Raw genomic sequence first — 14432 nt, 5'->3', positions numbered from 1 at the left:
GGATCTGGGGAAGAGACCCACGCAGGTCCTGGCAGTGGGCTAAGGGCCATCTCTGCAGGGAACCCCAGGGGCCTGGGCACCCAGAGTATGCTCTAGTGGAGGTGCCACAAGCTCCAGGTGGGCATGTCCCCTTGTCCCATGGTCTTCCCTCCTTGTGATGAGAGGTTAGCTGGAGGAGGGCCAGACTGGGGGGGTCCCCAGGGCAGGGGCCACTCTCACCTGTGTTTAAGGGTGGTACTGAAGTGCTGACCTATTTTGAACCGCATATTCACTTCCTGGAGACTCAGTGTGGTATGGTGGAAAATAATAATAACAACAATAATAATTTAGATGGCAACAGGTAATTATGTTAGGATGGCCATATAATTTTCTTCCAAACCAGGATGTTTTCAAGAGTGATGGGGGGCTCTAACTGGAAGATTTGCCAGGCTACCAGGCATAGACCAAGACTGTGCCAGGCCACCTAGGATGCACTGTGCCACTCAAATGTTGTGCCCTGGTATGTCAGGCACTGTTCTTAGTGCTTTACACGCTTTGACTCATTCAATCGTTGCAACAAATCTAGGAAGTACGTACTGTTATCACCCTCATTTTACAGATGAAGACACCGGGTTACTTGCTTAAGGAAAGCGGCGGACCTGGGACTCCAGAGCCACGTCCCCGGCTCCCATACCATCCTGAGCCTGGGACTCAGATATTTGGGCTTAAGCCCCTGTCCCAAAGCACATGACACTTGACCTTTGGGAAGCTGCAGGACCTTCAGTTTCTGTATCCATCAGGTGGGAACAATGTTACCTGGCTTGCCTTCTCCTGGGGTGCTGGGAGATGCATATGAGTGGGTGTGTGTGAGCCCCACGAGCAGGATCAAGCTGAGCCCAGGAGGGAGAGAACTGGAGCCATCAGAAAGTGTCTCCCTGAGCTGTGCTGTGATAATGGAGAGGAGGAGCCCTTTGCTCTGAGTCAGTGGAAATTCTTTTTTTTTGAGACGGAGTCTCCCTCTGTCGCCCAGGCTGGAGTGCAGTGGTGTGATCTCGGCTCACTGCAAGCTCCGCCTCCCGGGTTCAACTGATTCTCCTGCCTCAGCCTCCTGAGTAGCTGGGACTACAGGTGCGTGCCACCATGCCGAGCTAATTTTTGTATTTTTTTAGTAGAGACGGGGTTTCACCATGTTGGCCAGGATGGTCTCGATCTCTTGACCTCGTGATCCACCTGCCTCGGCCTCCCAAAGTGCTAGGATTACAGGCGTGAGCCACCTTGCCTGGCCGGAAATTCTTAATGAGAAAGTCTCTTGGAGGAAATGCTCTTCTAACTTTCAAGAACAGCCCAACTGTGAAGATATCAATGCAAATTAACTAAAAAGTCAAATTGTCAATAGCTCTTTAATATCAGTAGTAAGAGTGCATCTGGTGCTTTCTATATATACCAGCCACTGTTCCAAGTGCTTTGCCTGTTCGCATTAACTCATGGAATCTTGGCCACGGCTCTAGGAAGTAGATACTGTTCTTAGTTCCATTTACAGGAGGGGAAGCCCATGTGTGGCTCTAAAACTGCTATAAGACATATTAACAACCCTATTACATAGGTTAAGATTATTGTTATTCCCATTTTACATATGGAGAAACTGAGGCACAGAGAGTTCAAGTGGATTGCCTAAAGTCACCCAGGTAGCAGCACAGCCAGGGTTTGGAAGCAGGTGGTCTGGGCACTGAGCCAGCACAAAGCTGTTCAATGGACAAAAGTCTTCCACATGTCAGAATTAATGTCTGTGTTCAGAAGGGGAAGCTCATGGGGTTTCTGTAGACACTTCCTGGGGGTTACTTTAAACCCTCAAAATCCAAGGCAGAGCCCTCCACACCATATCCCTCTCTGTGCCCAGCGCCATGAGTACCTCACACATAATGGAATGGGAACATATCTTTCTTGACGGGACCAATTCCTTAACTTCCTGAGTGGTCCGTTTTTGGAGTTAGTTCTCCCTCCTTAATAACTATGAAAATTCACCGAGGAAGGGAAACCCAGTCAAGTTTTTAATCAGAAAGAATCACATTTAGTGTGTCTAAGTTATCGCCAGCTCTTAGGGAGTGGGCCCAAAGCAACGTGGTTGGATGTTTCTCCAGCTCAGTCCTGGAAGCACCTGGTAACACAGTGTCAGGTCAGCTGGTGACCAGGATTTCTAGTCCAATTTCCCAGATTTGTGAGGTGAAGAAACTGGGGGCACTAGGCTCAGGGTCTAGAAAATTCTTTTTTTTTTTTTTTTTGAGATGGAGTCTTGCTCTTGTCACTCAGGCTGGAGTGCAATGGCGCGATCTCAGCTCACTGCAACCTCTGCCTCCCAGGGCCCAAGTGATTCTCCTGCCTCAGCCTCCAGAGTAGCTGGGATTATAGGTGCCTGCCACTTCGCCCAGCTAATTAGGGTCTAGAAAAGTCTTAATGCCTATCCGTGCACTTTGCAAGGAAATAAAAGGTACTTTCTTCCCGTGCCACTCTGGTCTACGTGTGTTGGGCTTTGGCTGGGCATATCTGCACAGGCGTCTCCTCCAAGGCTGTTCACCCTGACCAGGGAGGGAACGGGAAACCTGGTCAGTCCCAGTCAGCCATCCATGTATGTGTGGCCCTCGGCAAGTCCTTGCCCCTCTCTGGGACTGGCATTTGCTCCTTAAAGACTCTTGTGGGATCTAGAGAAGCAGTGAAGTGGACCAGCAAGTTCTGGGGAATACCTGCATTTGTTCCGGGCCCTGACAGATCTCTTTGCCTCTCTGAGCCTCAGTTTCCTCATCTGTTCAAGGGGATCATAGCGATGTCATGAGGAATCAGTAGATAAGGTGCGTAAAGGCTCCTGAGCACAGGGCCCAGCTTCAGTGAATGTTGAGTAAGGCTTCAGTGATTGTTAGCGCTTCATCTTGTTCTATGTTTGAAACCAGAAGTTGCGCACCTGTGGTCTGCGGAGGTGTTTTGCTTGGCCTGCCTAGTGTGTTTTCAAGTATATGAATTTACTGATACTATTTCAGGATTGGGAGATTTCACATGAGAAGCTAGATCTCCAGCTTCTCTTGAGAAATGGGAGATTTGGCAACATGGGACCCACATTCTCGGGTGAAGAGCGATCTTTGACTTTAGATGGGGATTGTACTTTTAACAGCTCACTCATGCCCCCGTAACCCCTGTCAGATCCCTATGGGAAGGAAGGAAGCCAGTATTTACTGAGCATCCTACTGTTTGTCACAGAACACCTCAAGAGCTGTGCCTACATATTGCATTTAATCTTTACCATAAGCTATTAGTACCCTTATTTTGCCAGTGAGGAAATAGAGGCTCAGAGAGTCCAGTTAAGTTGTCTAAGATCATCACACTGTTGGTAGGTGGTACACCCAGGACTGCCAATCTGGACGTAGGTTTCTTTTTCTTTTTAGGGCTTTCTTTCCACCCATCACCTAGTGCCGGTTCTGTAGAGTAACCTTGGTTATGACCCATTGATGATCAGAAGATGGATGTAGGTGTGTGGTTCTCATTCTTTACCTTCAGACCACTGGGAGGCTGCGGAGTTAGAGTAGAGGTCTAGAAATCAATGTGAACACCCAGAATTCTTGGACTAAAAGCCTTCCTTCTATATAGAAGATAATCGCAGTTTTAAATGTTTTACTGTGAAAATGTTCAAATATATACAATAAAGAATAATAGCATTAATAAACACCCATATCTGAATTACCCAGATTCAACAATTATCAATATTTCACCCCATTTGCCTCATCTACATTTTTTTCTTTTTTTTGAGATGGAGTCTTGCTCTGTCGCCCAGGCTGGAGTGCAATAATATGATCTCAGCTCACTGCAAACTCCGCCTCCCAGGTTCAAGTGATTCTCCTGCCTCAGCCTTTTGAGTAGCTGGGATTACAGGCAAGTGCCACCACACCCGACTGATTTTTGTAATTTTAGTAGGACGGGATTTCACCATGTTGGCCAGGCTGGTCTCGAACTCCTGATCTCAGGTGATCCACCTGCCTCGGCCTCCCAAAGTTCTGGGATTACAGGCGTGAGCCACCGTGTCTGGTCTGTTTCATCTACTTTTTAAAATCTTTACTAAATTATTTCAAAACACATGCCAGATCCCTTTTCGTTTCGCCCATACAAAGTTCAGTGTGCAGCTCTAAGACCAGGGGTGTGCCAGAGCTGCTGGTTTTAGTGGCTAAGACCTGACTGGTGCATCTCTCCCTAATTCTGTGTTCAGAAACATCATATTGGTAGCTTGAAATCGGCCATGGTGGGAGTATTTACACCATGGGAATTGGCACACACCACAAACCAGGGCTCCCCTCCACCTCCCCACCCCAGAGAGCTGGTTGTTAAACATTTACCAGTACACCACTGTCTCGAACACAAGGACAGTTTCTTACATGACCACCATGCTATTATCTTACCTAATGAAATTAACGCCAACATCAGAATCAAATGTCCCCAGTAGTTTTAAAAAAGTCTGTTTACTGATGGCTTCTTCAATCAGGACTTAAACAAGGTTCACCCATGATATTTGATTGTTATGTCTCTTGATTGTTATTAATCTAGAGCCATGCCCCTTTATCTCCCAGTTGTGGCTTTTTAAAATGCCCTTGGCTGCCGGGTGTGGTGGCTCACACCTGTAATCCCAGCACTTTGGGAGGGCGAGGTGGGAAGATCACCTGAGGTTGGGAGTTTGAGACCAGCCGGACAAACATGGAGAAACCCTGTCTCTACTAAAAATACAAAATTAGTTGGGCATGGTGGTGCATGTCTGTAATCCCAGCTACTTGGGAGGCTGAGGCAGGAGAATCGCTTGAACCCAGGAGGCGGAGGTTGTGGTGAGCTGAGATCGCACCATTGCACTCCGGCCTGGGGAACAAGAGTGAAACTCCATCCCCAGAAATAAATAAAATAAATAAATAAATAAATAAATAAATAAATAAATAAAAAATAAAATGTCCTTGGCTGGTGCAGACATGAAGTTGATTTGTAGAGGGTCCCCCACTCGACAGTGCCTGTTTGTGCTGTCAGTTAGGCTGTTCCTCTGTTCCTGGACTTCCTGTATGTGCTCTAAAGTCTGAATGGGTTATATTGGCTTTTTGTTATTTTGCTATTAACACATACTAAAAGTGCCCTCATTATGGAATCTTTTGCCGTGAAGGAGGGGTCGTCAGACTCAGGAAAGCTGGCCCTTCTGGTCGGGCCTCACCAGTCAGGGCAGGTCCTTTTGCATTCGGTCCTGGGAATGCAGAATCTATAGCCGCCTTCGGGAGTTCATTCCACATGCTGACACTTGGATGATCAGTATTCCTACCTCATGTCTAACTGCAGTCTTTCCTGCTTTAGATGAAGCCCATTTTCTCCACCTGGAACCCTGAGATGTCTTTTTTCTTTTCTTTTCTTTTTTCTTTTTTTTTTTTTTGAGACGGAATCTTGCTCTTTTGCCTGGGCTGGAGTGCAGTGGTACGATCTTGGCTCACTGCAACCTCCTCCCCTGGGTTCAAGTGATTCTCCTGCCTCAGCCTCCTGAGTAGCTGGGATTACAGGCACCTGCCACCATGCCTGGCTAATTTTTGTATTTTTAGTAGAGACAGGGTTTCACCCTGTTGGCCAGGCTGGTCTTGAACTCCTGACCTTAGGTGATCCACCTGCCTTGGCCTCCCAAAGTGCTGGGATTACAGGCGTGAGCCACCGTGCCCAGCCCTGGGATATTTTAACCTCCTCTCTCTCAAGCCTTTTGTAATGCTGAGAAGAAAAAGTCCCCAATGTCCTGTGATTCTGGGATTCCAAGGGCTGTACTTGCAGCAGTCATCATTTCACCCTGGAGTGGGTAAGACCTTGTTATGCCCCAGCCCCTCCCTGCCCAGCAGAAGGCAGGTATCCCTTTTCCACCCACCTGAAGGATGGGGCTCTCACTGATCAGGGTGGAGGGCATTCACCTTTACCTGCCGTCCTGGGATCCCCCTGCACAGCCTGGCCAGCAGGTCTGGGGTCTTGTCCACTGGCCCAGCCTCAGGTCGTGATTCTGATTCCCTCACAGGGCTCCTGTCCTCGCTTGGTCTTTCCAACTGGATTGAATCCTGGATGCTGACTCCTCTCTGTCTTTATCCTGTTGTCACCTCACCGAGTCAGCTGGGAGCTTGCTCTTTCCTTCTAGCAACAGAGGACTGTGGTGAAAACACTTGTTGCAGCTGAGCGTTCTGCTTGAATCTTTTTTTTTTTTTTTGAGACAGGGTCTTGTTCCATCACCCAGGCTGGAGTGCACTGGCACAATCACAGCTCAAACTGCAATCTCGACCTCCTGGTCCAGAAAGATCCTCCCACCTCAGCCTCCTGAGTAGCTGGAATGTAGGCATGCACCACAATATCCGGCTAATTTTTGTATTTTTTTTTAGAGACAGGGTCTCACTGTATTGCCCAGGCTGGTCTCAAACTCCTGGGCTCTAGCAATCTGCCCACCTCAGCCTCTCAAAGTGTTGGGATTACAGGCGTGAGCCACTGCACCCGGCACCTGCTTGAATTTTGAAAATGGCTTGACCTGGAGGGGATGCCACTCCTCTGGGAAGCAGAGTGGCACATGGGGGTTGTGGAGGCTTTGCTAGTGCTGGACCTTCAACAGAAGGTTGAATCTGAGCATGTGTTGAAGCTGCTGTTAGGAGAACAGCTGCAGTTAACAAGACCCAACCTGGGAAACACACTATTCAGGAGTGGTAAGGCCCTGTTAGAACCATCCCTTCCACAATGGCAGACTTCTAATGCAGCCCATTGCCCTGGGGAAGCTTGGGGGTGGGCAGTGTGAACTTGACTTTTCTCAAAGGTAATGCACATCACCTTTAAGGGAAGAAATCAGAGGAACTTGGAGGAATGAAAAGCTAGTCTGGCAGTGACCATTAAGAGGGAGGCAGACAATCTGGACACCAGCAATTCTGAAGTCTCAGAAAAAGGTCTGACTGATAAAGAAAAATTCAAGGTGAATTAGAAGCGGTATTTGGTCAAGGTCAAGGTAACAGGGAACGTAACTGATAGCTAAGGATTATTGCACGAGGTGCTGAATTGCACTTGAATGTCTCCTTCCTTCCTTCCTCCCTCCCTCCTTTCTGCCTTCCTTCCTTCCTTTCTTCCTTCCTTCTTCCTCTTTTTTTTTTTTTTTTTTTTTTTTAGAGACAGGGTCTTGCTGTCCAGTCACTGACTGGAGTGCAGTAATGCAATCATGGCTTGCTGTAGCCTTGAATTCCTGGGCTCAAGCAATCCTCAGCCTTCTGAGTACCTGGGACTACAGGCGTGCACCCCTGGGCGCGGTGGCGTGTGCCTGTAATCCCAGCACTTTGGGAGGTCAAGAGGTCTCTCCAGGCCTTTCCATGTGCTGTTTCTCCTGCTGGGAATGCCCCTCCACTTGCTTTTTTTTTTTTTTTTTGAGACAGAGTCTTGTTCTGTTGCCCAGGCTGGAGTACAGTGGCATCATCTTGGCTCACTGCAACCTCCGCCTTCTGGGTTCAAGCGATTCTCCTGCCTCAGCCTCCTGAGTAGCTTGGGACTATAGGGCCATGCCACCACGCCCGGCTAATTTTCGTATTTTTAGTAGAGTTGGAGTTTCACCATGTTGGCCAGGCTGGTCTCGAACTCCTGAGCTCAAGTGATCCCCCTGCCTCGGCCTCCCAAAGTGCGGGGATTATAGGTGTAAGCCACTGTGCCTGGTCTCAACTTGCTCTTTAGTGGACTAATTTGCTGCAGGTCTCAACTTCCATAACAGGTCTGAGAAGGCTTCTGTGGGCTTCTGATTACATATTCTGTCTTAGTCCTGAGCTTTGAAACACTGTCAACGTAATACAAATGGTTATTCAATAGTTATTGGCGCAATCATCTGTTGAATGCGTCTTTTCCCGCGGCTTGGGGCCTCCAGGAGGGCAGGGACTGTGGCTGTTTTGCCCACTGCTGTGCCCCTGATGCTGTGATGTGCCTGGGATGTGGTGAGAGCTCAGTGCATGAGTGCTGAATGAATAATTGAAGCGGGATTCTCTAAGCTATAGTTTCTTTATCCAAAAATGGGCCTACGAGTATCTTTCTTTTAAATGGGAATAGACATAACATTCATTCCTTTCCTATCCTCAACCTTTGCAAAAAAAACTTAGAAGAAATAAATGGGCTTGTGAATTAGTAGCCTGAAAAACCTGCAACTCAAGGGATTGAACATGAAGTTGGAATGGTAATTCTGGAATGGTTGAGGCGTCCCTAGCTTCTGCAACTGGTGGTTGGGCTGAATGATCCTCTCTGGTCCTGGGGTGAAGGAGTCCTTTCTCCTGGGGATGAGAGAGCTGGTTTGCTTATGTGTGCAGGGCCAGGGCTGGGCTGAGAAATTCATGGAGAACTGGGGTGGGGGCTCCATTCCACCCTAGGTGTGACTTAGAACTCTCTCTTGGGCTGGTGGAAGGTAGGATGGCCCAGGACAGACCTGCTCCCCTACGCTGGACAGAGAATTTCCTGGAACAGGTGACCTAGAGTTTAGGCCTGAGGGATTGGGAAGGTGAGCTTGGCAGGTGGTGAGGGGAAACTGTTCTAGTGTTCTAGGCTAAGGGAAGAGCATGTCCAAAGGCCTGGAGGTGAGATGGCAGGGTGGGACTGAGGAAGGAAAAGTTCAGAGTGGTGGCTGGGCAGGTGAGGAGTGGCTGGGCCACATGCAAAGCTGGAAGAGGCCAGCTTGGGCCAGGGAACGAGGGGAGAGAAGCCTTGGAGGAGGCTGACGCTTGTGGGGCTCTGCGTATATGTGTGTGTGCATACATGTGTGTGTGCATGTGTGTTGGGGAGGTGGATGGGGCACAGTGGGCAGTATCTTCAGCCTCCTACCAGCAACTATGCACAAAGAAGCCCAGCCGGTATCCCCACAGAGGCAGACGCCCCGGCACTGCCTTGTCGGAAACCCGCCGGGGCAGGAGCAGCTGCTTCTAAATCAAGGCCAAAGGCAGCCAAGGGGCCGGGTTGGGTTTGGTGGTTCTGCTGTATGGGCTGATGTGGGGGCAGGGGCTGAAGGGGGCTCTTGGGCAGGGATTCTGGGCCAGAATGAGCCTGGCTGGTTTGGGGAAGTTTATTTTGGAAGCTGGGATGATGCAAAATTAAGTGGGGAGGAAAAAATAGATGAGGCGACCGAGAGGGTCTGTCTGTGGCTGGCGGGGCTGTAAGTGGCCAGCGAGAAGTGCGTTGTTGGGTAAACAGATGGGGGTGGCAGCTTTCTGCACGCTCGCTATAAATATCCCGCAGCTTGCCGCCCCTGCTGGGGTTTCCTGGCACCGTGGGTGTGGAGATCAAGGTACAGACACAGGGCACTTCCGGAGTGGCAGAGGGTGGCCAGGGCCCTGCTCAGATCCCAGCCTCCTGGGGGTGGAGTGGGCACCGGGAACTGAGGCTGAGGCCTGAGTGGGGGCGGGAGATGCTTCTTTGCTATTAACTGGCTGTGGTTCTCGGGCAAGCCCTGTGACTTCCATGGGCCTCAATTTCTTCACCTGTAAGATGGGCATGATAAAATGAGGCAGGGCATGTGTCGCTGCTGGCACAGGGACAGGCACCCTGGAGACACTCAGGAAATGATCAAGTGCTTAGGCGCTGTGTGACCTGGGCGAGTTCTCTCGTTGCCCTGAGTCTCAATTTCTTCATTTCTTCTTCCAAAATATGGGGAGAAGAACCACTGTCTGGAGGCTGAAATGGAACCATGGGTCTGGCACTGGACTTGCAATGTGTGTGGTATTTCAGGACAAAGTTGGGGCCCGGCTGGAGCCCTCCCCCAGCCCTCTGCAGCCCCTACAGGATTTGTCTCATCTCTGCAGTATGGTAGTGATGATAATGGTGATAATAGCAGCCAGGCCCACTGCGAGCCTTTTGGTGACCCAAGGGCTTTGTAAACTGTTATCTGAGTTCTTCGTTATCTCAGCTGATTTTCCCACCTCCTCACCTCTTACAGATAAAGAATCCGAGGCGCAGAGAGGTGGCACTGCTGGAAGGAACAGAGCCAGATCCACAAGATCCTTCATTCCGACAATAAATATTCACTGAAGATCTGCCACATGTCAGGCCCCAGGCCAGGTGCTGGGGATTTAGCAGAAAACCAGCCAGACCCATTTCCTGCATCCATGGAGTGCACAGGCTGGTGGGGGAGATGGGCTAGAAATCCATGAACCAAATTATACTGAGACGAGCGAGCACCGAGCGCCTAGCGTGGACTGCGACCGCTCGGGCTCCCGTATCTGTGACAGATGTGCTTGGGCTCCTTGTAGGACCGAGGGACTTTGTTATCCACACCACTGGCCTTGAAGTTGGCTGCTACCTGATGAGATGAATTAAGAACATACCAGCACTTTGGGAGGCTGAAGTGGGTGGATCACGAGGTCAGGAGATCAAGACCATCCTGGCCAACATGGTGAAACCCTGTCTCTACTAAAAATACAAAAATTAGCCGGGCGTGGTGGTAGGCGCCTGTAATCCCAGCTACTCAGGAGGCTGAGGCAGGGGAATCGCTTGAACCCGGGAGGCGGAGGTTGTAGTGAGCCGAGATCATGCCACTGCACTCCAGCCTGGGCGACAGAGAGAGACTCTGTCTCAAAAAAAAAGAAAAAGAAAAAAAAAAAGAACATATATTAATATATTCAGTTCATCAAAACAGTCCCTGAATACACCTCTGTGCAGAACTTGTGCAAGCCTCTGGGGACCCAGGGCTGGTCAGGCTGGCTGGGCAGAAGGGGATGAAAACATTGCCTTATACACACTTGTAGAATATGTCACAATGGGAGAAATCTTCCCATAGCTTCTCATGAGTCCAGTGAATTAGGCAGGGCAGGTATCATTGTCCCTATTTTACAGATCAGGAAATTGAGGTCCAGTGAGGTGTCTTGGCCAGGACCCTCAGACAGGACGTCACATGAACACAGGACTGTCTGACTTCAAATCCAGTGCTCCTTCCCCTGCAGATGAGAAGGGGCCCCTGTAGCAGTGGGAGAGGGCCCAAGGCCCCAGCTGCCCCTGAGGACCCCATCAAGCTCAGCAGTGAGACTTTGGCCAGGGGAAGGGCAGGCATTTTATCCTGTCTCTTGCATTCCGTTCAGAAGGTCCGTGTCTGCAGCTGGAGGGTGGAAGGGACTCTGGACAGGGTCACTAGAGACCCTGCTCTGCCCTTTACCAACAGTGCTGTGGGAATCCGGCGCATGCTCTCTGAGCCTGCGTTCTTCTCTGTAAACGAAAGGGTTGGACTTGATGATCTCTAGAGAGCATTTTAGGCCCTGGGGACAGAGCTGGGAGCAAGGATCCATCTGAGAGTGGTTCAGGACAAGACTCATGCTCCAGCCCCAGCTGGGAGACTTGGTCTCTGGCTGATGGTGAAGTCTCTACCCACAGCGAGCCGAGCCAGGGAGCTGGGGAGGGAGGATATCTTTGCAGGCCACTGGGATCCCTGCAATGAGGCCATGGGGCCAGGGTCTTTCTGCTGTCTCCCCTCCCTGCCCAGTCCCCACCCCACTGACTGGGGGACAGTGCTCCAGGCAGCTGGAATGGGACACGGTTTGTGTGGCAGTGAGATATCCAGGCTCTCCTCCTTCCAGATCTAAGGTAGGAATGCACTTCCCACCCCCTTGAAGTTAGAGGTGGCTGTGTGACTGGCTTTGGCCAGCAAAATGTGACAGCAAGCAACAACTAGCAGGATGGGGGTGACTGGGACCTGGGTGGGGACGACACAGAGCAGATGGGGCTTTGGGGTCTCTCCCACTGCTCTCCCATCCATAGGCGTGCAGCGTGAACAGGAGCAAACCCTTCACTGTGTGGAGCCACCGGCTTTGGAGTTGTTTGTGGCTGCAGTGTGTAACCCAGCGTCTCCTGACTGATGTTATAGGTTCTGCGGGAGGGGCAAATGCGGGCAGCAAGGGCTTGCAGCCCTGGAATTAACAAATGAGTACTAATGAGCACTCCCTTCCTCCCTCCCTCCCTTTCTCCTTTCCTTCCTTCTTTTCCAAAATATATTTATCCATCTATTTATTTGTCCATCCAAGGATTCAAACCCAGGTCTGCTTGACTAGGAAGGCCGGCCCTCTCCATGGTGCCAGGACAACTCTTTGGAGAAGATGCCCCTCTCTCTGCCTGCCTGAATCTTCTCTGTCCACAAAGGCCTGCTCCATCCTCCCTCCTCCAGGAAGCTTTCCCTGACTGTCCCCGGGCCCAGCCAGGGTGTCTGGCGGGGCTGGAGAGACCCACAGAGCCCTGATCACCGTGGCTGGCCCGTAAGTGTGGCGACTGAGTCCCAGTCTGGAGGCACAGCTGGACTTTCCCAGAGAGAACTGAGGCATTGTGGGAATTTCCCAGCTGTGACCCCAGGACCCTGATTGCCCAGAATGGCTCCAAGTTCACATATATAGGGACCATCACCAAGACTCCTGTATCTATATTAAACTCGGTAAATGTGATGACCCTGGAAACGTGCCCTCAGCATCACAACCGCACTCTTGGCCCCTCCAGAATTCAGAGCCACTTTGGGAGTCCACCCTGAAGCCCAGTTCAGGCTTCCCCTTAATGTGGGGAAATAGGGTTTAAGTGAAATTGTCATCTGCTGGTTGGGGAGGAGGGACACTCAGGCCTCTGCTATTTCCTCTGGGCTCTCCCCAGCAGCCCTCACTAGGGTACCGAGAAACAGGGGCTTCGCTCATCCTCCAGAGGCAGGGTAGCCTAGTGGTAAATGCACGGGCTTTGCAGGCAGACAGTGAGACTGAGTCCCTTCCACCTCTGTGTGGTCCCTGAGGAGGAACTTCACATCCCTGAGCTGATCCTCAGTTTTCACATCTGTAAAATGGGGGGTTTCCTCAGGTTGGAGGCTTGAGGTGAGAATGTGACGAGACAGTGAAAGTGTGTGAAGCACCCGGCACATAGTAGGTGCGCACTCAGTTGCAGTTACTATCAATGGTTGTAGCCCTGCACTGGCAGGACCTTACGCAGTGACATACAGAGATCTGGTGGCAGGAGTCTGGGTGGCGGTGGCAATTATATTTCTCAACTGTGTAAATCCAGCTCCCCTTGTGGGAGGAGCTTAATCCCTGGGTTAAATGTTGGGACCAGGATCAACTGCACAGTTAAACGTACATTTCTTGGCCAGGCGTGATGGCTCACGCCTGTAATCCCAGCACTTTGGGAGGCTGAAGTGGGCGGATCACAAGGTCAGGAGTTCGAGACCAGCCTGGCCAATATGGTGAAACCCCATCTCTACTAAAAAATACAAAAATTAGCCGGGCATGGTGGCCTGTGCCTGTAGTCGCAGCTACTGGGGAGGCTGAGGCAGGAGAATCGCTTGAACCCAGGAGGCGGAGGCTGCAGTGAGGCGAGATTGTGCCTCTGCACTCCAGCCTGGGCGCCAGAGCGAGACTCTGTCTCAAACAAAACAAAACAAAACAAAACAAAACAAAACAAAAAAACAGGCTGGGCGCGGTGCCTCACACCTGTAATCCCAGCACTTTGGAAGGCCGAGGCGGGCAGATCACGAGGTCAGGAGATCGAGCCCATCCTGGCTAACACAGTGAAACCCCGTCTCTACTAAAAAATACAAAAAAATTAGCCGGGCGTGGTGGCAGGCACCTGTAGTCCCAGCTACTTGGGAGGCTGAGGCAGGAGAATGGTGTGAACCCAGAAGGCGGATCTTGCAGTGAGCTGAGATCACACCACTGCACTCCAGCCTGGGCAACAGAGGAAGACTCCGTCTCAAACAAACAAAACAATAAACAAACAAACAAAAAACCCCATACATTTCTTAGAGGAAGGGAATTATTTTTCTGTAAAACTACTGTCTGCCAGGCATGGAGGTAGGCAGAGTCGGTGCATAATGTCCTGGGAGCCTCCATGGGTTCTAAGAGGGATCATTAACCCCATTCTACAGATGGTGCAACTGAGGCTCAGAGAAGCTGAGGGACTGACTGGTTGAGGTCACAGAGTGAATTAAGGATGAAGTGCAGATTCCGCGTAGGTCCCTGCCTGCTCCAAGTCCCATGCTCTTTCCTGCACGGACAGTGCTCGGGTCTCTGTGCTGGTCACTTCCCCAGCACCAGCGGAGGTCCAGTGAGACAGTCTGAGCAGCTTTGGCAAAAGCTCTCCTTGCTCCCATAGTAGGGGAGCCCTGGGGCGTGGCTTTGGCGGCTATGCTGGCCAGAGTGCAGGCTGAGATCTGCTCTGGGGTGACTTGGTTGAGCTCCCTGGGGGTCCAGGGGTCCAAGGAAGGGGGCAGGATCTGGCTAGTGGGCAACAGCTGGAGAGTTGGCAGCTTTCATCCCAGCATCTCCACCTTCCTCCCCAGGGCCCTTTTCTCCTCTTTCCTCTCCTCACCAGGGACACCGCCACCTTCATTCTGAAGCCCACATCCCTACTTCTTGTTAGGGAAGGGAATCAGCCTGAGGGTCCCTGGACTTGAATGAGGTCACAGTTCCCAT

Source organism: Pan paniscus, chromosome 1 (genome assembly GCF_029289425.2).
Source record: "Pan paniscus chromosome 1, NHGRI_mPanPan1-v2.0_pri, whole genome shotgun sequence".
In the NCBI taxonomy this organism is placed as follows: Eukaryota; Metazoa; Chordata; class Mammalia; order Primates; family Hominidae; genus Pan; species Pan paniscus.
The sequence above is the reverse complement of the archived record's forward strand: the minus strand, read 5'-3'. Positions refer to the sequence as shown.